This window comes from Nomascus leucogenys, chromosome 3 (genome assembly GCF_006542625.1).
Source record: "Nomascus leucogenys isolate Asia chromosome 3, Asia_NLE_v1, whole genome shotgun sequence".
NCBI classification, from domain to species: Eukaryota; Metazoa; Chordata; class Mammalia; order Primates; family Hylobatidae; genus Nomascus; species Nomascus leucogenys.
In genome coordinates, this window is record NC_044383.1 from 112,180,948 (window position 1) to 112,192,735 (window position 11,788).

Consider the following 11,788-nt stretch of genomic DNA (forward strand, 5'->3'; position numbering starts at 1 on the left):
TCCATGTCCCTACAAAGGACATGAACTCATCCTTTTCTTTTTTTTTTTGAGACAGAGTCTCGCTCTGTCGCCCAGGCTGGAGTGCAGTGGCACAATCTCGGCTCACTGCAAGCTCCGCCACCCGGGTTCACGCCATTCTCCTGCCTCGGCCTCGCCGAGTAGCTGGGACTACAGGCGCCCGCCACCACACCCGGCTAATTTTTTTTTTTTTTTGTATTTTTAGTAGAGACGGGGTTTCACCATGATCTCGATCTCCTGGCCTCATGATCTGCCCGCTTTGGCCTCCCAAAGTGCTGGGATTACAAGCGTGAGCCACCGCACCCGGCTGAACTCATCCTTTTTTATGGCTGCATAGTATTCCATGGTGTATATGTGCCACATTTTCTTAATCCAGTCTATCATTGATGGACATTTGGGTTGGTTCCAAGTCTTTGCTATTGTGAATAGTGCCACAATAAACATACGTGTACATGTGTCTTTATAGCAGCATGATTTATAATGCTTTGGGTATATACCCAGTAATGGGATGGCTGGGTCAAATGGTATTTCTAGTTCTAGATCCTTGAGGAATCGCCACAGTGTCTTCCACAATGGTTGAAGCAGTTTACAGTCCCACAAACAGTGTAAAAGTGTTCCTATTTCTCCACATCCTCTGCAGCACCTGTTGTTTCCTGACTTTTTAATGATCGTCATTCTAACTGGTGTGAGATGGTATCTCATTGTGGTTTTGATTTGCATTTCTCTGATGGCCAGTGATGATGAGCATTTTTGCATGTGTCTGTTGGCTGCATAAACGTCTTCTTTTGAGAAGTGTCTCTTCTTATCCTTTGCCCACTTTTTGATGGGGTTGTTTGATCTTTTCTTGTAAATTTGTTTGAGTTCTTTGTAGATTCTGGATATTAGCCCTTCGTCACATGGGTAGATTGCAAAAATTTTCTCCCATTCTGTAGGTTGCCTGTTCACTCTGATGGTAGTTTCTTTTACTGTGCAGAAGCTCTTTAGTTTAATTAGATCCCATTTGTCAATTTTGGCTTTTGTTGCCATTGCTTTTGGTGTTTTACACATGAAGTCTTTGCCCATGCCTATGTCCTGAATGGTATTGCCTAGGTTTTCTTCTAGGGGTTTTATGGTTTTAGGTCTGACATTTAAGTCTTTAATCCATCTTGAATTAATTTTTGTGTAAGGTGTAAGGAAGGGATCCAGTTTCAGCTTTCTCCATATGGCTAGCCAGTTTTCCCAGCACCATTTATTAAATAGGGAATCCTTTCCCCATTTCTTGTTTTCGTCCTGTTTGTCAAAGATCAGATGGTTGTAGATGTGTGGTATTATTTCTGAGGGCTGTGTTCTGTTCCATTGGTCTATATCTCTGTTTTGGTACCAGTACCATGCTGTTTTGGTTACTGTGGCCTTGTAGTATAGTTTGAAGTCAGATAGCATGATGCATCCAGCTTTGTTCTTTTGGCTTATGATTGTCTTGGCAATGTGGGCTCTTTTTTGGTTCCATATGAACTTTAAAGTAGTTTTTTCCAATTCTGTGAAGAAAGTCATTGGTAGCTTGATGGTGATGGCATTGAATCTATAAATTATCTTGGGCAGTATGGCCATTTTCACGATATTGATTATTCCTATCCATGAGCATGGAATGTTCTTCCATGTGTTTGTGTCCTCTTTTATTTCATTGAGCAGTGGTTTGTAATTCTCCTTGAAGAGGTCCTTCACGTCCCTTATAAGTTGGATTCCTAGGTATTTCATTCTGTTTGAAGCAATTGTGAATGGGAGTTCACTCATGATTTGGCTCTCTGTTTGTCTGTTATTGATGTATAAGAATGCTTGTGATTTTTGCACATTGATTTTGTGCTTCAATTTTCTTATCTGTAATGTGGGGATAACAATAATAACCACCCATAATTATACAATGATTAATGCACTTAAAATAGCCTGAAATAAAGTAAGCATTACTAAGCACTAGATAAATAAAAGGATGGAGAAATTCCTTCATCTTATGGAGGAATCACCTAGTGATATAACTAACAGTTGCAAAGGAAAGTTCATCTTTTAAGATGAAAACTTATTTAGTTTTTAAAACTAATTTCAGAAATATTGTAATACCTCTTATTTGCTGCTTAAAATTTTTAACTAAGGTTTTGTTTCCTTCTTTTTTAATTTAAAAGTAATATATATTCACGGTAAAATTTTTAAACAGTACACAAGATAATTTAGTAAAAGGCAATGTCTCTCTTCCTACATTTTCAGTGGTAACAATCACAAAAATTCTGTTTCCTTATAGAGCATTATTATGCATATATAAGCTAATTTATATCTTCTTCATGTAAAAGGAAATGTACTCTATATACTATTCTTCGGTTTGCCTCTTTAACAATATGATGTGAACATTTTATATCAATATATGTAGCCATCTCATCCTTCATTGCATGAGTCTATCATTGTTTCAACAGTCTTCATTAATGAACTCTCTTTTGGCTATTACAGACAATTCTTAGGAACAATCTTGTATCTAGAGCTTTGTGCATTTATGAATTGTATATTTTTAGGATAATTTTTATTAGTGAGTCAGAGTAAAAGCACTTTTTATTTTATAACATGCTATCAATTATTCCTCCTCAAAAATTACAGTAGTTGGCCGGGTATAGAGGCTCATGCCTGTAACCCCAGCATTTTGGGAGGCCAAGGCGGGCAGATCACAAAGTCAGAAGTTCAAGACCAGCCTGGCCAACATAGTGAAACCTCATCTCTACTAAAAATAAAAAAAATTAGCCGGGTGTGGTGGTGGGTGCCTGTAATCCCAGCTACTCAGGAGGCTGAGGTGGGAGCATCTCTTGAACCCAGGAGGCAGAGGTTGCAGTGAGCTGAGATTGCACCATTGCACTCCAGCCCGGGCAACAGTGCAAGACTCTTGTCTCAAAAAATAATAATAAAAATAAAAATGAATAAATTACAGTAGTTTACATCAACTGTGTATGAGCATGCCAGTTACTACACACCCTCACCAATACTGGTTATGTCAATCTGTTTTTATTCTTTGCCCAAATGATATCTATTTTAATTTTCACTCTTTAATCATAAATGAGGTTGAACATCTTTCCACATGTATTGCCTATTTGTATGTCTTTTTTCCTAATACTCTGTCCATGTCCTTTGTCAATTTTTTATTCAGTTATTCATCTTCTTGCTGATTTGTAAGTGTTCTTTGTATATTCACAAACTTAGTCCTTTGTCATATATATTGCAAATATTTTGCTAGTTTATATTTTTTAAACATTTTTTTTTTTTTGAGACGGAATCTCGCTCTGTCTCCCAGGCTGGAGTGCAGTGGCACCCTCTCAGCTCACTGCAAGCTCCACCCCCTGGGTTCACGCCATTCTCCTGCCTCAGCCTCCCGAGTAGCTGGGAATACAGGCGCCCACCACTACGCCCGGCTAATTTTTTGTATATTTAATAGAGATGGGGTTTCACCGTGTTAGCCAGGATGGTCTCGATCTCCTGACCTCGTGATCCACTCACCTCGGCCTCCCAAAGTGCTGAGATTACAGGCATGAGCTACCGCGTGTGGCCTAAAACAACTTTTTTATACATGAGTTTATTATAATTTATTTGTATTCAGATTTATAATTTCCAGACCATACTTTTTCAAATCAAGTCTGAGGACTAAGCTCTGATTTTTTCATCTTACCCAAATTCCTACCTAAGGGGTCTGGGGAGTCAAGCCCTACAAACCATAAATTATCATCAGACGGTTTTATTTAATGCTATATATTGTGACTTACTTTTCGATCTGACTCTGGTATAACATTGTGAGACAAGGAAAAAATATTTAACCTCAAAATGTATTTCCTTGCCATACCCTGAAATTGCCCTGCAAAGTTTCTTGTGGGAAAAACCCACATTCTATAGAGCCTCCCCTTCCCCCTTTGTTTTCCTTCCTTTCTTTCCAGATCCAGGAGATAATCAACTAAGAGCCAGGCACCCTTTTAAGTCCAATAAGAAACAATTTACAACCTGCTCTCTCTGACGGCTGCTGAGAGCTTCCTCTGCACAATAAACCTTGGTCTCCACAATCCTTTATCTTTTACCTGAACATTCCTTTCTATCGATCCCAGGTCTTTAGACAAACTCAACCAATTGTCAACCAGAAAATGTTTAAATTTGCCTATAGCCTGGAAGCCCCTGCTTTGAGTTGTCCCACCTTTCAGAACCAAACCAATGTATTATTTAAATGTATATGATTGATGTTTCATGCCTTCCTAAAATATATAAAACCAAGCTGTACCCCAGCCACCTTGGGCACATGTTCTCAGGACCTGAGGGCTGTGTCATGGGCCATAGTCACTCATATTTGGCTCAGAATAAATCTCTTAATATTTTTTACAGAGTTTGACTCTTTTTGTTAACAAGTCAAATTTGTTCAGCATGATTTTCACTTCTCAAACATCTCCCAAAATTATGAATTAACACCATCTTTATCAAAATGCATATTCTTGCTTCTTCTATGCTAAATTGTATCTTACTCATACTTCAGAACATTTAGAAATAACCTTCTCGGAATCAATTTTACTTTGCACTGGCCTCTTAATGTTCCTTTAATGCGTGTGAACATCTTCAGGAAAGATCTGAGGGCAAGAACTGAATGTTCACCTCAGTGACATCCTCTAGTGAGTAAGCTAGGGCTAAGCAAGGTTGATGAACAGATGTCTACCTAGATCTCCAGACCCTGTCACAATGCCTTGCTAAGGAGTAACTTATATACTAATAATAGTGATGAAGAGGAGGAGGAGGAGGACAGGTAACATTCACTTAGGATGACTATCAACCCTCCTTTTTACATACATTATCTTATTTGATCTTCAAGAAGAAGACAGTACAATTATTATCTCTGTTTTAGAGGTGAGGAAACTGATTCCTCAGAAGGTTAGGTAACTTGCCTAATATCACAAAGCTAATGAGGGTCACAGTGAGGATATCTCTGTCATCGGGCCCCAGAGCTATTACATTGGGCCCCAGAGCTGACCTCTTTTATAATAGTATGCTAGCATTGTTCACTTTTCACAATGTTTCCACCACCTGGATACCCACATTCTGCTTAGCCACCTTAGTTACCATGATGCACAGTCCTCTACTCTAAAAAGAAAGCTCCTGAATGGCTGGAAAACTCCTCTATGGCCAACTGTGTCTTACTCATCTTTATATCCCCAAAGCCTGGTAGGGTGCATGGCACTTAGGAAGCTTTCAAGAAATGCGTCTCGGGTTTAACAGAATGGAAGTACAGAAGTGAAGGAAATGAGCCCCAGGGAAGTTAATGGATTTGTTTAGTATTCTACAGCTAAATGGCAGAGCTGGGACTAAAACACAGGGTTTGGATTCCCAGCTCTCCTCCCCTGCCCCACATACACTGCTGAATTACAGATTTAACAGGATTATTCTTGAAAGGAAGTACTGCAATGCAGGAAGGAATGATCCCCTTTCTAGCTGCTGGAGTTCTTCCCTTAGGGTTTTAAGGGTGAAAGTAAAAGAATGCTGGGGAGGAGATTTCTGGGTGATGGTTGTCCCCGGGGAGAATTCCTTTGTTTTCATGTCTCTTATTATTAGCATTCTGAAAAATGTAGACTAAAGGAAAATTCCAGGGCCTCAGGCCGTTAGGGTGTTGGCAGTGAGTCACATTCTGGGTTTCCAAAAATCATGCTTAGAAAATGGTTCAGAAGATTACTTAAATGAAGTTCAAACTCTCAATTCATTTTACACTTAGGTGATAGAGTTGGGAGAAGAGTGCGAAGGCATGTGATTAACTGGATTCTCCAGTCCTAACTAGTTATGTTAATTTAGGAAGATATATCTGGCAAAAAAAAATGACATTTTATAAAAAGCATCTTTCATGAAACAGATAATCTAGGCAAAGCAGTACAGTGCCTAGTACTGTGTAAGCAAGAAAGAAATGTTAGCTAGATCTTGGCACCTTCACTTGTTAGCACAAGTTACTTGAGCTCTCTCTGCCTCAGTTTCCTTATCTATAAAATGAAAGCAATACTACCTACCTCGAATAGAGAATTAAATGGGTTAATATATGTAGAGTGTCATTACATTATATCGCTTTCCTTGTTAGAAAGATACTCATTTCCTTTCCCTTCAAGATTGTTTCTAAGATTCATGTCATTACTGTAGATATGTTTCACTTGTGTACGTGTGTGTGTTTGATATTTCTCATGTGAACATACTTCTCTACCACTATTTATCTACTCTCCTGTCAGTGATAAGGTTGCTTGCAGTTTTGTGCTTTGGGGGTATGTGAATGTTCGGCTTTGTAATCGTTTATATGCCCATCAGAGTATCTTGTCCAACACCCGATATTGTTAGACTTAGTTTTTGCCAATCTCAAGCATGTGTAATGTTATCTCACTGTGGCTTTAATTTGCATTTCTCTGATTACTAATGAGGATGAGCATCTTTAAATGTGTTTCTTAGCCATTCTTGTTTTCTCTTTTGTGAGATCTCTTTTCATGTCTTCTGCCTGGTGAGTTTTTTTTGTTGTTGTTTGTTTGTTTGTTTTTGGCAAGACAGGGTCTCACTCTGTCACCCTGGTTGGAGGGCAGTGGCACGATCTCGGCTCACTGCAACCTCTGCATCCCAGGTTCAAGTGATCCTCCCACCTCTCAGCCTCTGAGTAGCTGGGACCACAGGCACGCACCACCACACCTGGCTAATTTTTTGTGTTTTTTGGTAGAGACAGGGTTTCACCATGTTGCCCAGGCTGGTCTCAAACTCCTGAGCTCAGGCAATCCACCAGCCTCAGCCTTTCAAAGTACTGGCATTACAGGCATGAGCCACTGTGCCCAACCTGCCTGTTTTTTAAAGTCTGTCCTCTTGGAAGACGTCACCTAATGTCTTTGCCATTCCTGCCTTAAAAATAATAGGCATTCATCAGTCTGTTAATCTTACATACTTCTGGTGAGGAAGACAAACGGTTAACATAATGGTGTCAGAGAGTCTCAGGCCCTACCAGGGTATTTTCTCAAAAGTCTCCCTTAAACAGGCAATATATAGGGAGAGGAATGAAAAAAGAAGATTTTCGTCAGTGTGTTTTACTTTGCAAATCTGGACATATATTTGCACTTATTAATTTGGTTATACGACTTTTTTAAGGAAGTAGCATCAAGAAGTTCAGTTGTCATAAGAATAAGCATTTACTGAACACTTATGTGCTAGGTACCATTCTAAGCACTTTACATGTATTACTTCAATCTTCCTAATAACTTGCGATAGTCATGAATAGGTACTACTATTATTTTCCAGCTGAGGAAAATGGAAGCCATAAAAAATTAAATGATTTATTCAAAGAGGAATCACTACTAAGTGGTAGAAATGGGCTTCAAATTGAGGGGGACTGGATCCCCCAGTCTATGCCTTAAACCACCAGGATAACTACAGGAAATAGCAAGTTAGTTGGGAGTATAGCAGAAAGCGGGAGGCTGTGGTGAGAAGGAATTCAGGGAATTGGTGGGCCGCTAGGGTAGCCTGGGTAGAGAAGGAAGTAAAGATGGGAGGGTGGCTGGAAGAGTTAAAGAGAGAAAGATCAAGAACAGAAATTGCTACCATGTCAGGAGAGTATAAAAGTTGCTAGGACAAGTGCTGACAGAGCTGTGAACAGTCATTGATGTTCAGGTTTCCAGATAATCTCAGTAATTACAAAGTTTGGATTTGCCACAGGGGTGAGTTGTGTTAAAGAGGAGTAGAGGCAAAGTGCATTGAAATCCAGGTGTTTGAGAAGCGGTGAGTCATGGACAGTGAAGTTGTCTAAGATAACAGCAGGAGGTTGGCAGTGTTTGTTAGCCAGGTGCTGAAGCTCTCTGTGAATCTAGGAGTGATCTCAAAGCAGGTGGATGAAGGTGATTATGCTCCATGCTATAGCATGAGACTTCAAAGAGGGCAGAGGGCTGGGCATTGTGGCTCATGCCTGTAATCCCAGTACTTTGGGAAGCCGAGGCGGGTGGATCACCTGAAGTCAGGAATTCAAGACCAGCCTGGCCCACCTGATGAAACTCCATCTCTACTAAAAATACAAAATTAGCCAGGCTTGATGGTGCACGCTTGTAATCCCGGCTACTTGGGAGGATGAGGCAGAAGAATTGCTTGAACCCAAGAGGTGGAGGTTGCAGTGATCCGAGATCACACCATTGCACTTGGGTAGGAATGGAATCACCTGGAGCTGGCAATTAGAAGCTAGGAGAATGCCAGCCCTGCTTCCAAATCTCGCAGCGTGTTGGGAGGAGAGAACAAGCAGTTTTTGCTTGTCATAGCTCAAGGGAAATAATATTCTTGCAGGAAATTCAAGTTTCGGTTAAGGAAAGAAGGTGAAGGTATCGCTCTGCTAAGAGGTTGAGGATATAGATCAGAGTAAGTACAATGAAATTATGTTTCTTACGGTGGAAAGAGCTTCAAAGGAGGTTAGCAGTGGAAAAAAGTTTGGGGAAAAGAAGCATGGGAAACTTTGGGTATGAGTAAAGAGAAATTTTTACTTGAGGGTAACTAATAAGAACAAGAATTAGTGGTGTGGATAAGATACATTGGCCTTAGATGATGAGGAAATATAGGTGTGAGCTTGACAAGAAAATTGACACTAACTTCAAGATGTCGGAGGTATGCTGATTTACATGGTAGCTGCTTCCTACTGCTTTGGGGGAGATAAGAAATGCCCCCCTGTGCTACTAAAAGGCCTGCAAGACAGATCCATCTATCATCCACCAAGTAAATTCGTCTTCCTCTGTCCTATTTTCTCCATTTCTAAATTAGGGATAATACCCTCTTCTCTGAGTTGACATGAGAATCAATTTGTGTATATGAAAGCGCCTTAGAAAATTGTAAAATGCCAGATAAAAGTAAGTTAGAAATATGATGGTGTTAGTCACATCAAACTTTGTTTATGCTGAATTCTTTATCAAAAATACAAAGTCCAGATGTAGCCTTGTGCCTGATTAAAAAAAGAAGAAGAAGAAATTACTTTCAATGCTCTGTTTAAGGACATGGCTTTCAAGAAAGATTATAAAAAACAGAAAAGTCTGCATTATATCCTGTAGATGAGTAAACAAAGCAATTTATCAAGGAAATAGCAGGGGTGGGAAAGTTTTGCTTTTGTCATTCTTTCCATTAGAAATAATTTACACTGTTTCCACTTAACAACAGATCAGAACTTCCCTTAATGTCCTTTAGCAAAACTCAAACAGCTATAGTTGGGACTTTGGGACACCAGCCAGTATTTGTTCAAAGAGAGCTGTAAGGTAGTTCAGTAATCAGAAACTGGAAATTTCTCTTTTCCCACACACAAGCACTCCTTCTTCCCCTTATTTTGCCCAGACATTTCACCCTCATTGCAACAGATGGAGGCCAATATACATGCAACATTTAGCACCAGGCAACAGCCACCTTGGCCTTAAGTATTTCTTTTATTGTTTTTCTTAAGGAGGGAGAAATGTTTTCATGCTTGTTATTCTTTTACCTTTGGAAAAATCTAATATTCTTCAGACAGTGGTGAAAGAGCAAAAATTTATTGGTAATTACTAAATATAAGACAGGAATGGTCTTTGTATTCATGCTCAGGAAATTTCTATTTTGGATGCAGAAAATGATATGCCTATTGTCAAGATGATATTTTAACAGATTAGGACAAACCCACAAACACACTTTCCACATCCTCAGTATAAAATGGAAAGAAACATGACACTGTATCATGCATATGGTCATAGCAGCTCAGTAGTCCACCTCTGCCAGAAATACCAAGAAATCTGCACGAAAATGCCCTATATCTTCTGACATGTCATGAACAACTCAAAAATATATGGAATAGGGTTATTTATAAAGCAGAGAATTATTAGAGGAAATGAAGTTCATCTGGAATCCTGAATCTTAAAAAAAGTTGATCAGGATGTTTTACTTATGACAAAAGTATTGTTGAATAAGTAAAATGTAGAGATAAAAGAGAAGTAAAAACACCTAGCCATAATATGTCCATCCACAGACCATGAATGAATCTATTTTTTCAGGCATTTTCTTATAAATCCTTAATTATATTTAATAAACATGGAATCATACTAGCCATACTCTTTTGTAGCCTATTTAACATATTCAAGCTCCCATCAGATTGCCTGGCTCTGGGTTCCAGCTCTGTCACTGACTAATAGGATGACATTGCACAAGTTACTTAATCAACCTGCTGATAAGAATGGGAATTTTGAGCAGAGGAGTCAAAGGCTCTAGAGCTGCAAAGATTAAGTTGTCATCAGCCAACATTGGAAGTCTGTGCATAAAAGAGGTTTCTAGTAAAAAAAAAATCAGCAGTTCAATCTGTCAGACACCTGAATGGAAATATCAATCATGTAGTTGGATTGTGACTTGAAGAAAAGCATGAAGAGTTAGAAGTGTAGGAGTCATGGGCCTATAGACATTCAGAGCAGTGAGATTGGATAAAATCAAGGGAGCAATTGTAGATAGAAAAGAAGACCAAGAACTGAGCCCTGGACCATTCTGACACTAAGAGTTTAGAGGGGAGATACAAAGGGAAGGGAAAGAACTTAGGAAAAAAGGAAAACAAGAGAATGCAGTGACCTGGAAACATATGAAGAAGGTGTATTAAGGAGACAGGGATTATTAACATGTGCCAAATGCTGCCAATCAGGTAAGAAAAGGACTGAGAATTGGCCATTGAATTTGGCAATGTGGAGGTCACCCAAGAGCAGTGTGTGTGGAGAGAAAAGCTTGAAAGAAGAGAAGGTTTACAAGAGAACTGGAGGAAAGAAATTGGAGAGAGCTAGTATGGATACTTATTTCAAGATTTCCTGCTAAGAGCAACAAATACATGGGACAGGTCCTAGTGGGAAAATTAGGCTCAAAAGAAAGTTTCATTTCATTTTTCTAGAGTGGAAGAAATTATAGCATGTTTGTAAGTGGATAGAACGATCCCGTAAAGATAGTAAAATAGATGATGTAGGACATAACGGGAATTTCTGAAGTGGTGTTCTTGCGTGAGCAAGAAGGAATGGGATTTAGCGTGTAAGTGGAGGAATTAGTTTTGATATGAGCACAGACTGTTTATCTTTGGTATCAGTCAGGAAGGCCAAGTATATGAGTCATCATTTTGGAGGGAGTCAGTTGAAGTTCTCTTCTGAGAGCTTCAGTTTTCCCATTATGTCCTTTATCCTTGTTCATGTGAATTACACGAGAAGCGTCAGAGTCCCAGGGCACCCCTTATTTCCAGCTCTCTAACCCTCATAGAGCTCTGTAATTCCCATAAATGGTCTCCTATCCTCCCTCCTGAAACTTTCTTTATGTTATCAGAAATGTAGAGTGCATCATGTCAGTTGTGTAGGAGAGTGTTTATTTTCCTGTGCCCTCACAATACAAATGCTATTACATAAAGGAATCTTTGCCAATTTAATTGGGGAAAGGCTTATTTCATTGTTATTTAACGCAGACTTCGTCAATTTCTAGTAAGGATGAATATTTTCTTCACATTTTTAAGTGGTACTTTTTCTTTTAATTAATTACTTTCATAAAAGCTGCTTATTTTTCTGCTGAGGTTTTCAACTCTTTTTTTTTTTTTTTTGAGATAGGATCTTGCCCTGTTGCCCAGGCTGGAGTGCAGTGGCATGATCTCAGCTCAGTGCAGCCTCTGCCTTCCAGGTTCACGTGATTCTCCTGCCTCAGCCACCTGAGTAATTGGGACTATAGGCCTGCACCACCATGTCCAGCTAATTTTTGTATTTTTAGTAGAGACAGGATTTTACCA